Here is an 18,315-nt window from a genome sequence, read left to right as displayed (position 1 = left end):
TTGGCCGAAAAGAACGTGGTACATTCTCCACATGTACATACTTGGATCATCTCAGTAAGTTATTGTATTTCATTTGCTGATTAAGTTCCTAAAATACGTATGTAGATTTCAGAGGGAGTTGAGTGTGTGCTGTGTCCAAGATTGTGGTGGTAGTGGTGTAAGTCTGATGTACTTCAGGTACTATACCTAGAATAGTCTAATTAAAATTAAAGGTTTTTTGCATTGCTCTTGAGAACTATAAACTAGTTCATAGTTACTGCAGCAGACGGAAGAGGTATATACAGATAAGATGAAACATGGTGACCACTGCCCACTGCGACGTTGGATGCCGCCTGATGGCGTTGCGGCCACGTGACGCGGTAACAAAAGTATGTAAACGGAGCAGACAGGAATGAGGATAACGCTAACGATATATTGGCTGCAAATGGGGAAATCGATTGAGATAAGCGACTTCGAAAGGGACAGATTATTAATATGCAGTGGCAGCGAACGAGTATCTCGAAAACGGCGAAACTGGTCGAATGTTCGCGTGTTACTGTCACGTCCATCTACAGAAAGAGGTAGGGCTGTGAAAAGGACAGATTATTAATATGCAGTGCCAGCGAACGAGTATCTCGAAAACGGCGAAACTGGTCGAATGTTCGCGTGTTACTGTCATGTCCATCTACAGAAAGAGGTAGGACTGTGAAACTACCACTAGGCGCTAAATGGTTGGACTTCCACAAACTCTTCCAGAACGTGGGGTCCTGTAGTAATAATCGAAGACACGCTGACAGCTGCGAACCACCTGCATCCACGCAGGAAGTCTTCCCCGACAGCGATGCCATCCTTCAGCAGCATAATTGTCCGTATCTTGGAGCCAGAACCGTGCTACAGTGGTTTGAAGAGCATTATTGTGAACTCACTTTGATGTCCAGGCGACCAAATTAGACTGATGTAAGCCCTATGGAACCCATCTGGGTCGCTGGGGTGCAGATTGCACTATCCTTTTGCAGCTTTATAAAGCCCCGATACAATCCCACATCGATTATGGGAATCTTGGCATACAGTTTGGCATCACCTTCAGCATTGCGAACACTGGGTAGCAGGGTTCAACATGTGACAGGAGCCTTTCGAACTATCCCTGTGAACAGCTTACTAGTGAGGTGGGGGTCCCTCCGTTGCGGATCAGGTACCAACAACAGCATGTCAGTTATACTAACCACATTCGCAGTTGGGAAGCATCCTAACTACTGCCTCTTCACGTCAAACATGATATGCTATCCCCCACAATGGTGACCCCAACCGGTGATTATGATTGCAGTCCGTGTCTGGTCTGTCCTTTCTGAACTTCAATTGTTTCCTCTTCCACCTCTCCTCTCGCCTCACTCCTGTACATCTCCATGTTGCAACCCTTGGCCACAGCTTTGTCTTGATGTATCACAAGGTGCAAATGACACGGTTAATCCTTGAGGACTTCTGCCACTAATTTTTCACCATCCTTGGCGCATCCCATGCTTCAGAAGTCACCTATACTGATGGCTCAATGGTTGCAGACTATCAGCAAAGCGACTCTTGAGATCGTTATTCTGGAAACAGACCTCTGAACAGTATTACACCATTGAGTTTTTGGTGCCTGAAATACGGAATGGCTCACTCTGAATTCATCAAACAAACTACAGGTGATAAAGGAGGCTACGAATCTGTGGAGGTCTTCCATGCAGACCTCTCGCAAGGTCTCTACCACTGTTTGCTGGGTCCGCATCGGCAGACTGGATTGACTCATAGTCATCTCCTCCGTAGTTAGGACCCGTCCCAATGTCGCCGTGGTTCCCCTTTGGCAGTGGTCCACATCAACCTAGCCACTCTGCGGCAGACTCTTAAGCTCCGTGACCCGCTACCCCTGGTGTTAAGAGACAGTGCCCCAGCAGTGTTACGTTTTAGTCGTGAAGCAGGCTATTACCACTCTCTTTAAGGAAGGGCCACTTAAGCTTATCGGCCCATTTGTGGGGTTGACAGAGCGCTGCTGCCTCCTCTGCGTAGACCGAGCTGCAGCTGCTGTCTGGGATTGGTGGTCCAGCCTGGTCCTCACCCTACCAACTCGTGTACTCTTCTTCTCCCCTCTCGTGTGCCCTTTCATACTAGTTCATCTTTTGTCTCTCTGTAGTTCTCTAGCTCTGTTCAAATTGGTAGTGTTTCCCAGGCAGTCTCAGAGTAGAGTACTTTCGGTAAGTGGCGGGGGCTGGCGAATGTATGTACCCTCATTACACTCTACATTCAGGGGCTTCCGGCTGCTCCCTAGATGGGTAGCTTGCCTTTCTTCCTTTGTCTTTTTGTCTCTTTCCTCAGCTTTGCTGACATTGGTAGACCTCGAAGTTTTCTTCCCCTGGGTTTTGCGTGGTGGGCTATCTCTGATCCGCACTCCATAGAACTGTCTGTTCGAGGTCAAAGGGACTGATGACGTAGTAGTTTGGTCCTTTTAATCAGCCAATCACTGCCAGACAATAGCTTCCACAGCAGTAAGTGTCACGTATGTTTCTGTTATAGTTGGTCAATACAGAGAGCTCTGACATGTTCTTATTTCCATTATAAAGATCAAAGATGATTGACTAAAGTGCGCGTCATTTATGTTGGCGGCCCGAGTATAGGTTCGTTCTGCGCATCTGACGTCACAAAATACAGTCAGCCAATGAACAGAGAACGACGTTGCCAGATCTCGACTGCAGAGGAGAGCACGGACGATTGTCTTCAGTTTTAGAAACGTTCAGTCATAAATAAAGTAATAGAACAAAAGCAATGTCTTGATAGCAGACTTTGTTTTATAGAAAGTTTGGAAAAACCATTCTTTATACCAATTACTTCATATTCTATTAATTAATTAAACCAAACAAGCAATAAGACTCCTAATTCAGGCGATAGCAAGGAAAGGTGTTTGTATCAATTTCACGAACCGCTTTTTCGCAATAAAGAACAGCGTTAATTGTTTATTTCCTATTGTACTTCGACGAAGTGCGAGTAATTCATAGGCATACCAACAGTGTTTGTCAGAATTTTGCATGGCCTGTTAGAGTCCTTATTGAAGCATATTGCAGGACGAGCTGCGTTAGCGTAGCGGTTAAGGCGTTGGCATAGCAAGTGATAGGTACATAGTTCAAACCTTGTGTGATGCTAAATATTTTGTTTATTTAAAAACAATATCGAAGTGTCATACTTCACGAATTTTATTCGTTTGAATGCAATTTTTTGAAATTTCTAGTGGTTTGTCTCTTCATTACCCCTTTCGCTGCTGCAGTCACGTGCTCCCTTCATTCCGCACTACGCCAAACGTGCCCGGTGTAAATAAAACTTTTGTTACAGTCGCGAAAGACGGAATATTTCTCAATATTACATACGGCACCTATGTGGTGCTTAAATTAAATGAGATATTGTTATACAGTAAATTTTATAAGAAATTTAGGTATCTTGTCCACATTTCATTCTCAACATTGTGGCAACTAAAATCGACCATACGGAAAGTATACTCTGTGGACTTTTACCTCTGCAAACTCTTCAAAATTTCGTGCAATGATTTACTATATTTAATGGTGCATAATAACTGCGTTGAACATCGAAACAAAATTGTCATTTATGGGGGGAAGGTATCAGTCAAGAAGATGTGTAAAAATCTAATTTTTGGGCCAAATAGTTTTTGTGGAATCGAATGATAAGAGTGTCAAAGCAGTCGGAACACTATGTGTCAGCACAGGCGAGCAGTGCAGTGACAAAATCGCGCGGAATACGGGGAGCACGTCTCTGTAGCAGCGAAAGGGTTAATGCGGCCGTGGTGGCTTTACTTCATGAACTGCGCGCTCCCCCCCCCCCCCCCCCCCCCCTAAACGTAAGCTTGCGAACTATGCTATACTATGGCGCGTGCGTCGTGTGCAACTGGCAACGCAGCAATCTCCCGCGTCTGGGCGGGCATGCGCGAGCCGCCAAGATAAAAGAATTCAACTATAATCAGTGATACTGGATTACATCTTTCTGAAGCTGAAGTCCTACAAAAGTATGTTGTTTTGATGAAACGACTTATTAAATGGGTGTGTCTCAAAATATGTACTCCGTGATCGACTTGGTCTACAAAAATGTCAGAGAACATGACAGAGATAGATAAGTTTTACCCAGTTACGTTTGGGACTATGAACAGACACCCAGGCCAGTTGCTGTGCACAAAATTCGAAACTTAATTACTATTTTTATACTGCTGTAACGCATGTAACACCAGTGAAGTATCTTCGAAGACAGATAATTGAGGTAACATAACAATGGATTCATTTATTTGCATGCAAAGATACTCCATTCCAGAAGAGCTATAAGTAAGTAAATATTTCAGCATATATTGCATTTTTCCATTGCTCTAAACCTATAAATTTTAAACCCACTTTAGAGATATGCTAGAGGCACGTACAGCACATCTACATGGCCCTTATTTGTACCTGCTAGTGGTTTATCAACATCCCATGAATATTAAAGTTTTGTGAAGATATTTAACCTTTTATGCAGGATGGAGCTCCGACGAAAGGCTTGCACCTGGTCTAAATTTTCTATTTTCGAAGTCTGACACTGTAATTTCCATCCCACAGATTAATAATGTAGAAGCTGATCATGTTCACATTCAAGTACATCATAGGTTATCATATTTTTTATAAATTCCATAGGCTACAACTTTCAGTTCTAATTACAGAAATATAGTTTGTGCAGTTTTCTGTAAAATATATCGGCAACATTGGGAAATCAAATGAAGTCGAGTTACAATTTATTGTCACATCTTGCACACGTTTAAGATTCTTCAGTTACCCAGTCAAATGTTCGTTAATTCATCATCATTTAAAATAATGCACTGCATAGCATTGTGCTGCAAGGGGAGGGGGTGGGGCAAGTGGAAACACACCTGTGAGAGGTCATGATGGCTGCTGGGAACCTTTGATGCCTGTTTGACACTAGTATAACTAATAAGCCCAGTCATTGATTCACTGTATTTACAATTCATTGCCCTGCCGCAACAATCTTCACTTAACTGTGTGTTGGATTCTAGCTGACATCTGTTGAGGCGGCTCATTGTCTGCACAGCCAGAAAATGGTGTTGGTGATCTTGGTGCCACACACAGTGGGTTGCTGGATAGCAGGCGGCGGCCGTGCTCATTGAGAAATTTGAGTTTTGCATTGGCTGTTGGAGTGTTCTTGGTCCCACTCTGAAAACGACTATTCCCCATCAGCGATTTACCTGGTGTCAGTAGTCGTGTGGCCAGTTGATATCCTCCCTAACGCCCTGCTGTTTTTGAGAACCTGGAGGCATCTGAGATTTGAACAGGAACACTGACCCTTAAAATGCCCCATTGCTGGCTTCCGTGTTGAAGCTCAATGCTGGCAGCACTCTGCTGTGGGGTGTTGTGAGAAGACAGTCAGTTTCTCCATCAATAAACACTAGGTGGCAAGAAATGTGAAGTCCATCAAGTGAATACAATCATTTTGAGTACTACTTCAGCTAGCTTGTTGAATAGTTCAAAGACTGTGCTGGAGCATATAGGACATAGATTCAGTACAGTGTCATGATCATGCAATCGAGTGCATTGCTCTGAATGCCATCAATCCCAATGATCAACTGACAAGAGCTAGAAAAACTGGAGTGTTTAAAGTGAGTTAGTGCGAGGCTGTGACATCTGGCTTGGTTCATAATAACCGCATGTGCCGTCCTCATTCCGTTACATTCACTTAACAGGCTGTTAACTGCTGTGTCAGGTCCTCGCTAAGTGTTTTTGTATGATAGAGAGAGTTTCTTGCACCGTATTTTAGGAGGTAACAAATATGCTTCTCTCTCTTCCCTTGGTTATCTGTCACAGTGTTCTTTCTGCTGCTGAATGTGTATTTCTCACTTAGAAGACGGTGTCGTGATATGTCGAAGGCCTGGCCCACTTGCTACATACTGGTACGGTTCCTGCTTCAAATTCCGTCTCTGGCTTTACGTGAAAGGCCTGTTGTTTGTGGTAGTGTGAACAAGTTTAATTTTCCACCGCCTACTATTGTATGCCGTAAGTGCACATTCTAAATGTATTTAAGAGAAACTTCGATAGCTAACCAATATTGTGTCGCGTGTGGTGAAGATTATAATTGATGCAGTCTGTTACGACGCCCTTAATGTCCATTTGGGGCCGCTGGTGGTAACTGCCCAAGCGACCTCTTTCACTGCAAACAAAACAGGAATGACTCGAGCTAGTACATAGGAAACAGCATGCACAGGTAAAAGTCGCGGAAATCTCGAGATGAAATGAAGAGCGTGTTGCGATCTGTTGCACATGCGAATGTCAACAACGAATCTTAATCTCATCTTCAGCAACCATAATGACTGAAACAATTTTCATTTCAGATCACACGTGATGAAACAGACTAAAATCGTTATATTAACACTATTTTTCTAACGTTTAACCACAAAGTGATAATAATAATTACAGACGTTCGCAGATACACTCGTGGATATCCGCATGACCATACGCTTTCATCCACAGAGCAACTAATGCTGCCGGATGAAGTCTGAGATTAATTAAGGATCTTTAGAATGGTACTCTGGAACTGTCACAAGATCGTTAATAAAAAAAACTCTGGCACTCTGTTAACAGATTGAGAGCTCACAGAAAGTAAACAAGTAAAAAAAAATGGCGATTTCCTCATATGTGGTTGGCTTTTAATGTAGTCTATTCATGCAGCATGGAGACATGTAAAGAGAACTATATTCTTAATTCGGCTATTTCCTTTTGACTACTAGTTAATGGTCAGCCTGATGATAAAACATTTTTATCTCTGTGGAATTGGAGATTAATTCCATATAGCTAGAAATCGTGTTTCTATCATTGTAATATCTAAATCATTGTTCTAGTGTGGCAATCTCTATATCAAGGAATAAATATATTCTCACAGATGTAAGAATGTTAAGTTACAGCTTTTGTGACTGGAAGCAACTCGATATTTCCATGGAAATACGACCACCTCACGGTCAGTGCAAAATTTTATTTTCATTTAATTTTATTGGCTTCTACAAACGGCAGTCTGTGGTATGTCGGAGATTTGTCAGGTTCTTGCAGGTAACGTGCTATCACCGTGTTAATATTATCGTGATTAATTAGCGTTTTAACTAATGATTGTTGACTGGGTAATCTGCATTTTCGTGAAGTTTTCCCACAGTTAATTTTCGTATGGAACATATTTAGTGCTAAGCAGTAACAGGAGTTCAGATCTGCGTCCTCTTTTGGATGTTCACGGCAAGTTCAGATCATGTAGAGGTAAAGCATGTTTAAAAAGGATAGAACGGGATGTCTGTAAATATTATTGCCGCGCAGGGAAGCGTGTTTGCGTAGAGCCGTAATTAAGCATGCTGAAAGGGTTCAATGGTTCAAATGGCTCTGAGCACTATGGGACTTATCATCTGAGGTCATCAGTCCCCTAGAACTTAGAACTACTTAAACCTAACTAACCTAAGGACATCACACACATCCATGCCCCAGGCAGGATTCGAACCTGCGACTGTAGCGGTCGCTCGGCTCCAAACTGTAGCGCCTAGAACCGCACGGCCACTCCGGCCGGCCCCAAAACGCAGTGAAGCTCACGTAATACTGATTACAGACAGTAGGTTAACACTTGACATCGATAGCAGTGAGACTTTTGGGACTAACTAACAAAACGATAGGCTAATGGGAAATAGATGTGTTATACTTACCGCAGTAGATGAGAAACTCACATCCACCAGATAGAAGTTGAAGCTGCATGACAGACTGAGCAAGACTAAGTACGAAGGATGGGTGTAAATTAATTACTATTTCTTTCGAGCACCAAACTCACCTCCAGATGTACCAGAACCCTTTAGAGAAAACCTCAGCACACTAATACGTGTGTCGTCCTAAAATACTTCTTCATCGAAGGAGACTTTTTTTCATCCAACTATTATCAGCGGAAATTACAGTTTTGCAAGTGATATGCTTGACAAGTCATCCTACAAAAAATAACAAATGCTTTACTTAAAACAAATAGTTCGGAAGCTCACTTATGATGGAAATATATTAGATCGAATGGCGACAGACAGACATGACTTCTTTGAGGATGCTAATACTGAAACTTTTATCAGTGACAATGAGGCAGTCGTATCAAGTATTACTACCAAAGCCCAAAGGATGGCGAAAATAGGTACGAAGATATACATTTTAGTAAGTTACAAAGAAGCAGTATTGTTGCATTGTAAGTAATTGGAACATGTAGCTCGGGGAAGGAGCGTGTAGAGAAACTAAGCCATAATAGATGCAAAGCCAAATATAGGGCTATAAATACAGAGATGCTAAAGAACCTTTCGCTGCCAGGAGAACGCGCGATGCTTTCAATAACTACTGTAGTAGAAACACTTAACAGACGCTCCTACAAAACATAAATAAATTCATGTTGTAAAGTTTGTCAGGAACACCAGATTTAGGGTCCAGACTCTGCCTAATGACAACGGAACTGAAATTGAGGTAGGTAAGCAAAAGCAGACGTGACTTACGATCCTCCTGTGCAAATGAACATTTGAAAATGGAGCTAACATTTGAAAATGGAGCTAAGAGTAATGCCACAGTACTCAAGCATGTGCAGGTCTAAATGATGGAGATATTAGTGTAAAAGGCGTTAAGAAATAGCTGAAACCTTTAAAATTGTATAAAATTCCTGGGCCTGATCGGATCCTTGTCGGTTTATAATATACAGTATGTCCCACGTAAAACCGGTTCGTTTCACCTGACACTCACGAAACGGTGAACGAACGGAAAAAGGATAGTCGTGAAGTTAATTTCTCTATTAATATTCTGTTTAAGGGGAGTTATATATGAAAATAAAACTTTTTTTCACATATTCGGATCTTTATCTCATTATAACATTTCAATTTTCCGAATAATACACTTACAAACTCACATGGCATATAATCTACACTGGTTGAAAATGTTAAAATTTTTTACGAGCATTACTTCAAGAACTAATAAAATTGGTAATTTTTTATATAGAAGGCTGTGGATTGCTGTGTTATAAAGATTAAATTACGTGTTTTTATTGGTAGCACTGTCAAAAACAGTATCGTATCGTTTCATAGTATAAACACGCGTTGTATGTCGAAGCGCTAACGTTTTCCGAGGGAAGTGAAGAATAGATTGGCAAATCTCCAAAAAGTTAAGTATGGCGCCAAAACGAAGTATTTTTAAGAAACATGGGTTTCACAGTAATAGATTACGAATAAAGGGAAAAATTGTGTTCAACGTGTGGCATGTGGTAAGTGACAGTGAAGTTTCTAGAGAAACACCCATTAGTGATTCGAAGATTAAAATAAAAATGTGAATGTCATGTGACTAGGGCCTCCCGTCGGGTAGACCGTTCGCCGGGTGCAAGTGTTTCGATTTGACGCCACTTCGGCGAGTTGCCCGTCGATGGGGATGAAATGATGATGATTAGGACAACACGACACCCAGTCCCTGAGCGCAGAAAATCCCCACCGGGAATCGAACCAGGGCCCTTAGGGTTGACGTTCTGTCGCGCTGACCATTCAACTGCCCAGATTAAAATAAAACGTTGTGACATACAGTTTTCTCAAAACGAAAGTGATGTAAATGGTAGGTTAGGTTGTATTCTGATAGATTTACACATCCTAACAATCGTAGAGGGAGACCAAGAGATGAATACACCAAGCAGATTCAGAAGGATGTAGGTTGCAGTAGGTACTGGGAGATGAAGAAGCTTGCACAGGATAGAGTAGCATGGGGAGCTGCATCAAACCAGTCTCAGGACTGAAGACCACAAAACAACAACAAGAGTATTAGGTGAATGTGTGTGTTGTATAATATGTGGAGGTCCAGTTAGTTTACATGAAGACAGAGAGGTATCAAATGGACTAGACAAGAAACTTATCATTAATTGTGCCAGTTGTAAATATACTCATTCATTTTGGAATTATGATAAGTATAAAGATAATTATTTTGAAGCAAGTGTTAGGTGGTTTTATGGATTGAGAGTTATTGGCAAAGGACACACAGCAGCAGAAACAATGTGTGCTGTGATGAATATGCCACGCCCACCTTGTAAAATCGACAAGTATTTATTGGAGCTGCTGTGAAATCTGTTGCATGCGAGTCAATGAAGGGTGCTGCAAACGAAGCTGTTGAAATAAATGATATGACTGACATGCCAGTAGCGTTTGATGGCACTTGGCAGAAGCGCAGCTACAGTTCTAAGAATCCTGTTGCTACGGTGACAAATGTGGATACTGGAAAGGTAATAGATTTCCAGGTTTCAACCAAACATTGTTGTACGTGTAAATCAGGGAATGATGAAGGGCATATCTGTGACTGAAATTATGAAGGAACAAGTTGTGGTACTGAGGCCTCTGCAGCTATTGTAATATTTAGTCGATCTGTGAACGAAAGGGGAGTGTGCTACACTAATGTGTTGCTCATGTCCAGAAGAGGATAGGCACCAGGCTGAGGAAGTTGAAAGAAAGATTGAGAGACAAGAAATTTTCTGATGGTAAAAACATAAGAGGCAGGTTGATAAACAAAATGATAGATGAACTGCAGCAGTATTATGGGATGGCCATTAGAAATAATACTGAGGATTTGTTGAAAATGAAGCAGGCAGTATGGGCTACCTTCTTCCACATACTATCAAAAAACCAGTACAACACCTTTGCCCTCCTGGACCTGATTCATTGTGCAATAACCGCAAAGCCCAGTACTCAAACAGTTCCTACAGCCATGAACATTCCATACCAACAGCAGTCATGGATATCATAAAACCTATTTACAGAGACCTAGCAAATCCTGAATTACTGAATAAGTGTCTGCATGGTCAGACTCGAAATCCCAATGAGGCGTTCAATAATCTTACATGGACTCGCTTACCAAAAAATGTTTTTGTTGGAATGAAGACACTAAAGTGGGGGGGGGGGGTGTCAGTGATGCTATTATTGTTTTTAATGACGGCAACATTGGTAGGGTGAAAGCTCATGGGGATTAATATTGAAGCAAACTGCATCAGACAGCTTGAACGGATGGACGTTCGCATTGATAAAGCAGAGTACGCAGCACAGTTGACCACTAAGGACTCCAGAAAGAAGATCAAGAGGATGATATACAGTATGGTGCAGGGTGCTTCTGAGTGACAAAAGAATATATTAAGTCAGTCTTCTGGAACTTTAAAAGCCGATCCTGAAAGTTTACATTTTCTGTTGCATTTTTCCCTAAATCTCAGAAACCACTTCGAGTAGAGTATTTAAATTTTTTGGGAGTAATACATATCCTGAGTCTATTGAACTAAAAGAAGAACATAATGTTACGTATTATTAAAACGATTTAGGATAACGTACAAATAAGTACACAAAATTTTAATCATGTGCCGGCCGGAGTGGCCGTGCGGTTCTAGGCGCTACAGTCTGGAGCCGCGTGACCGCTACGGTCGCAGGTTCGAATCCTGCCTCGGGCATGGATATGTGTGTGGTGTCCTTAGGTTAGTTAGGTTTAAGTAGTTCTAGGGGACTGATGACCACAGCAGTTAAGTCCCATAGTGCTCAGAGCCATTTTTTTAATCATGTAATTAAAAAATTGTATTTCCGAAAGCAGTGGCTGAAGTGCAATTATTGTAGTTCACTAGACTCAGAACATACAGTTTAATGTCCTGTAAAAGTTTCATGTCAATGGCTACAGTGATTCCTGAAATCAGGGAAGGCAAGTCACTAAATTTAACATTGTTGGGATAGGGCGTACCAACTCCCCTTAAGATCGTCTATTGTGCAGGGATTATAAGCATACACTTGTAGCGTGTCCCATAAATAAAAATCACACGATCACCAGAGGCCTCTACTGACAAGTGTGTCTTCAGCGAACACGTTGGTGTCGTAGGCAGTTCTTTGGTTGGATGAGAGAGCGGTTGCTCTATCTTGTTGGAATACTGCAACAGCTTCTCTGCGTTTGTTAACTGTGCATTGAAAGAGTCAAAGATCTCTAGTTATCTGGCAAAAGGTGCAATCGAAAAATATGGAATCAATAATGCGCATGCCGGACAATGCACAGCAAACCCCTGTCTTCACCGACTGAAGAAGTTCTTCATGCAGATTATGTTGGTTGGACAGCAACCAGTATCTGCAACACAACCTGACAAATGAAATCAGGCATTCTCATCTTAATCGAGTAAAGCAAGGGTTCTAAATAACCGTTAGCGATTGATTTTAACAGCCAGTTGCGTTAGTTGAATGAGCGTCCACAGGTGATCTGTACGAATAATAAGGAAAAATTATTTTATAAATAATCCTTAACACTGGTCTAAGGAATAACGGGATGCTGAAAAGAGATGAGCAATATTACTCTTTGCATTCAACTTACGTAATATATTTTTGTTAATTTTACCAACAAAATCGGCATGATATCTATTTCAATCTGCTGTGAACCGTATTATTTTGAATTTTCGACCATGAGTTTCACGGGATATTGGGGCACTATGCAGCAGGTGGAGCAGAGCCCTGAATGCTGCCTTTTTGAACTGCAGTGGATGGTTAGAGGTTTTGTGTACAACATCAGAAGTGGTTGGCTTCCGAAGAATATCGTAACTAACCGAACAACCATCAGTTCGTCTTGTAATGCCCATGTGAATTCTGTCTGTAATTTCAAGGGAACTCAATGTCGGTTGTCTGTTCCGCTGCACATTGTGAAAGGATCCTACAGCCCCCCATTTCTTGTACAGATCTTACTGGTCGTGGAATCAGAACATGTCCCAATTTTTGAAGAGAGATGTCAAAAACGTTTTCTCATAAACTACTTGCTAAACACTGTGTGTGAGTTGTCACTGAATGGAAGTGGCGAGGGTGTGTAAAGTGTTTGCCGGATTACTTCCCTTGAAACATTCTATACATTCCTGGATGGAGCCTGTCGTTATGTAACACTCCACGATATCAATTCGCAGCTCTGATGCAAACTGCCTCATTTGTACGAGGGCTGTTTAAAAAGTAAGGCGACCTTTCAAATTGCGTGGGCAACGGACTCGATTATCGATTTTTTATGTTATGTTAGTAGTAGTTGTAGTAGTAGTAGTAGTGCATAGCATGGGGGTAAGTATTTATAGAAAAGGAAAAAAGAAGGAAAAACATAGTGTGAAGGTGTTATGTGGAATGTTGGATGTTTTATAATCATTATTACCATTTATTTGTATCACATTTCTTTACCAAGCTCCTACTCGTGTTTTATCTAAGTAATCCTTCAATGTTGATACACATGTTCCGAACACAAGTTCACAGTTTCAAGTGTACAGCGTACTTCGTTTGTTTCTGACAGATAGAAACATTAGACGTGTTTTAGTGTGCTCGGCGACTTTCGATTATTATAAAAAAAAAATGGAACAAAGAGTGTGTCATGAAATTTTTCGTATATTTTGGGCATGAGATGTGTGTCCGCGAAGTTTGTGCCAAAACTTCTCAATTTTGGTCAGAAGAACCGTCCGTCGCACGAGTATCGCTCAGGAGCTCTAGAATGACGTCAGTGGTGATCCTAATTTGCTCAAAAGGGTCACAACTGGTGACGAAACATGGGTTTACGGTTAAGACGTCGGATCCAAAGCCCAATCGTCCCAGTGGAAGCATCTCAGAGAGCCAAGACCGAAAAAAGCACGCTAAGTTTGATCAAATGTCAAAGTTTTGCTCACTGTTTTCCCCAATTACTGTGGCGTAGTGCATCATGAATTTTTGCCGCAAGGTCTTGCGGTTAATAAGGAGTATTATTTTGACATTATGCGCCGTTTGCGAGAAGCAATATATCATCGTTGCGTGTGAGATTTTTTTTGGCAAAAACAATTCGGCCGTCATGCCTCAGCCACCATATTCACCGGATTTGCCCCCCTGCGGCTTTTTTCTGTTCCCAAAACTGAAGAGACGTATGAAAGGACAAAGATTTTCAACGATTGAGGAAATAAAAACAGCATCTCTGAAAGTACCCAAGGCTGCACCAAAAAGTACTTCTGAGAAATGCTTTGAGGATTGGAAGAAGTGTTGGCGCAAGTGTATTGTATCTGAGGGGAATTACTTTGAAGGGCTCAATATGAATATTGATGAATAACTAAATATTTTTTCATAAAAATATACGAGGTGTTTTCAAACAGTAAGGTAACTTTATCCTGCCTCAGGCATGGATGTGTGTGATGTCCTTACGTTAGTAGGGTTAAGCATTTCTAAGTTCTAGGGGACTGATGACCTCAGAAGTTAAGTCCCATAGTGCTCAGAGCCATTTGAACCATTTTTTGTAAGGTGACTTTATAACAGCAATATGAGCTTCTCACAACAAAAGAAATTAAAGCAATAACAGCCCTCTGTCGCAAAATGAAGTCTTCTTGACCTAGGTTTCGGCCACTACTAAAGAGTGCCTTCATCAGAAATAAAACATTTAAACCGACATGTCACGTATAAAATAAAAATCAAGCGATAACACTTCAGTCACAAAATATTAAAATAGAAAACATAGAAGGCAAGCCACTATGGGCTGCTCGTAGCCGGCCGCTGTGGCCGAGCGGTTCTAGGCATTTCAGTCCGGAACCGCACAACTGACATGGTCACAGGTTCGAATCCTGCCTCGGGCATGGATGTGTGTGATGTCCTTAGGTTAGTTAGGTTTAAGTAGTTCTAAGTTCTTGAGGACTGCTAACCTCAGATGTTAAGTCCCATAGTGCTCAGAGCCATTTGAGTCATTGGGTTGCTCGCACATGTCGAGCTGCGGTAGTATTAGACTCTTAGTAGTGGCCGAAATGTAGGTCAAAAGACTTTATTTTGCGACCGAGGGCTGTTATTGCTTTAATTTTATTTCGTAACGGTCGCTGACAACGCAGCCAGGTTTAAAACTCACAATAACTACCGTACGAACACACAGCTGCACTCAACTTTCCGATAAAATGCTGTGTAACCAAGCTTGGAGACAGTGTTGCCACTTCACAAGCTGGTTGACTACGGATGATTAACCGGCACATGAGGTGTACCGGTTTTTTGTGAGACACCCTGTAGAATATGATGGCACCCCTGTTGGTTTATCTACAGAATTCACAGCAGATTATGTCCCATTTAATTGTAATGTACTGTAGATCATTTAAACAGAATATTTACACAGTAACTGAAGGAATCCACAGGTCACGTCTGCCAACAGAAAGAGTGGCAGAAGTGACGTACAAAAGTTCTGTCCAATATTTTATCATCACCAATTATTTGCAGAATGTTGGAACACATCATTATCAGAGTACTGTCATTAGAGGTATAAAACGAAACCTGCGGCTGGATTTTAGGATTTTGTGATAGAGAAGATGCAGCTTGTTATTTTGGATAATATGCCCTGGACAGATAGAGAAATAACATCTGGCGTGCTGCGGAGAAGTGTGTTGGGAACCTTGATGTAAGTAGTGTGTTAAAGACCAGGCAGACAATAGTACAAGTAGACTCTAAAACGATACACTTATCTGTAATGTGGTACTATCTGGACAAGCTGAACAATCATTAAGACAGATCTTGATAACGTTTCAAATTGATACAGATACTGGAAACTGCCTTCAAATGTTAAGAAATGCAAAATTGTGCACACAGTTCGTATGATGATGAAATGGGATGATCAGGCTCAATCATAGCGGAAGCAGGCGGCAGACGTGAGGAAAATGCTGTCAATCTACAGTGTAGACTGCTTACAAAATACTTTTTAAGTTCTTTGAATATTCTGGAAGTGCGTATACCAGGTAGTTCTAAATGGGGTGATATTTAACGTACACAAAAGAAAAGAGCAGTACAAATACTGTTATCACACTAAAACCTGTACTGCGTACACACAATTGGCAAGTGTGTAGGGTGGTCAGATGCAATCAGAAAAGCTTATAAGGGCATTGCAGGGTAGATTGCGTTGAGAAATAATTGTTAACAAAAAAATTCTATACTGTCCTTTGTTTCCGAGTTGATTAGCATTGAAGGTAGCCAATGAGGCTGTTGCCTGTGCAACGTGAAAAACTGCCGCATTATGAATGACGTTCAGATTGATTAGTTCTGTGGTACTAACTATGGTTTTGCAATAAATTCCGCAGATCGTATCCACAAATGCCGCTAAATGTATCTACAAAATACATCGTGAAACCACATATAATTCAGCAGATTTGACGTCATAAACATCGACGTGTGGGAAAAAAGATATCCATATATGCCGCTGACTGTACCTACATAAATGTCTTTCTACGAGTTCAAGAGAGCTGACTTCATAGATGCTGAGATGTGTGAAGTTTTAATACATTTGTTATTTAATACTCAAACACTCCAACTGTCGAGTCAACATAAACTGGAACTGCTAATATTAACAGAAGTAACACACACTGCCAGAATGAAACATTGTTATGCACTTTTAATAAATTTGTCATACACAAAATACCTTATCTTGACTGTTGTGATCAATTACTGTCAAAACCGAAATCTAACAGACACTTTTACTTAAGCTGGTCGAACAGTTCCTCTTAACGTATTCCTCTATAGAGTAGAAGGAATTGCATTTAAAAAAAACTTTCAAACTATGTCTAAACCATGCTTTATCTGGAACCAAATTTTTTTTGGTTGCTGGCAATTTACTGAAAATGTTACTGAATATTTGACCTCTTTTTGGACCAAAGTAAGTGATTTTAGGTCTTCGTGTCTGCCTGTTTAGCTGAGTGGTAATGTTGTTGCCTCCCATGCAGCGGACACGGTTTCCATTCCCAGCCGGGTTGGAGATTTTCTCCGCTCGTGGCCTGGGTGTAGCGTTGTCCTCATCATCATTTCATCCTCATCACCAGCGCGCAAGTCACCCAATGTGGCATCGACTGAAATAAGACTCTCACTCGGCGGCCGAACTTCCCCGGATTGGGCCTCCCGGCCAACAATGCCACATGATCATTTCATTTAGGTCTTTATGTAGATTGTTCTTATACTGTGTATTGAGCAGTGGGTAGGAAATAGAGATATATTCCCTGCAACAAATTTCATTAAGGTATAAATATACTGAGAAGCAGTGGTTAGAATACAAAGTTACTTGAATACGTTTATACATGATGTTCTTGAATTAACACCACAAATGATTCTTATTACAAACTTTTGCCCTGTTTTATGAGTTACCCTAGAATGTGATCCCGTATGACATAATAGAATGAAAGTAAGCGAAGTATGCAAGTTTTTTTGATATTTGTCTCGTACTTCTGACATCATTCTCACTTGAAAAATAGACTTGTTTAGGTGCTTGAGCAATTCTGTGGTATGCCTTCCCAACTGAATTTATTATCGAATTGTAATCCCAGAAAATTAATAACACTGTCAACTTCTTAGATCTGCATGCCCTCAAGCCGGCCGGTGTGGCCGTGCGGTTCTAAGCGCTTCAGTTTGGAACCGCGTGACCGCTACGGTTGCAGGTTCGAATCCTGCCTCGGGCATGGATGTGTGTGCTGTCCTTAGGTTAGTTAGGTTTAAGTAGTTCTAAGTTCTAGGGGACTGATGACCTCAGATGATAAGTCCCATAGTGCTCAGAGCCAGTTTTTGCATGCCCTCATATGTTATACACATCCTGGAAGGAAATCTCTTACAGGTTCTGAACTGCATTTAGTGGGGCTTTTAAAACTTTAATGACTGTGAATGAGCTTTAAATTAATTAATGCCAGTGAAAATTTGATTAGCAGCTATTTCTAAATCTGTACTTGACTTGCTACTTATTGGAATGTGTGTATCATCTGCAAACAAGACAAACTTAGCATCTGGCAACATAACATATGAGAGGTCATCAATGGAACCTTGAGGAACACCAAATGTAATTATATCTCAATCAGACGAAGACTGACTGCTTACTGGACAGGTATTTCACAATGGCACGCTTTGTTTCCTGGTAGTTAGATAAGACTCAGATCATTTTTCCACACTGCCAGTGACACCATAATATTGTAATTTACTAAAGAGAATGCTGTGGTTCAGACAGTGAAAGGGTTTTGACAGGTCACAGAAAATGCCAGTAGCCTCTAATTTATTATCTAATGAATTATGAACATTCTCGCTGTAAGTGAGCCATAGCGACATTTGCAAAATCGTGTTGTAGGTACGTGCGAAGAAGCATTGCCCAGTTTACAGGTACTGTCTAGAATATTACACAACACAAACAGTTAATTTCTTTTTGTTTTAGTTTTTAATGGAAAATCGGCAGAATCAGTACCTGGGCAGTACTGGGTTTGTCAGCTGGTAATATAATAAAAGCAGTAACAGCTAAAAGCAACAAGACATTTAAAAAAATTTTC

At 41.1% G+C, this 18,315-nt stretch overlaps 1 protein-coding gene across 3 annotated transcripts in view; it reads left to right on the top strand.

Annotated features, from left to right (window-relative positions):
- Positions 1–18,315, top strand: part of LOC126203420 (uncharacterized) — a 501,622-nt gene that overhangs the window by 265,203 nt on the left and 218,104 nt on the right. The window contains exon 1 of one of the 3 annotated variants that reach the window (XM_049937728.1): positions 9,221–9,291. The exons of the other annotated variants lie outside the window; for them this stretch is intronic. The gene's annotated coding sequence lies outside the window, so the exon portion shown is untranslated. Of the gene's footprint in view, positions 1–9,220; positions 9,292–18,315 lie in introns of those variants that run through there. 3 annotated transcript variants of the gene reach the window in all.

This window comes from Schistocerca nitens, chromosome 9, assembly GCF_023898315.1.
Source record: "Schistocerca nitens isolate TAMUIC-IGC-003100 chromosome 9, iqSchNite1.1, whole genome shotgun sequence".
Classification (NCBI taxonomy): domain Eukaryota; kingdom Metazoa; phylum Arthropoda; class Insecta; order Orthoptera; family Acrididae; genus Schistocerca; species Schistocerca nitens.
The sequence above is the reverse complement of the archived record's forward strand: the minus strand, read 5'-3'. Positions and strand labels throughout refer to the sequence as shown.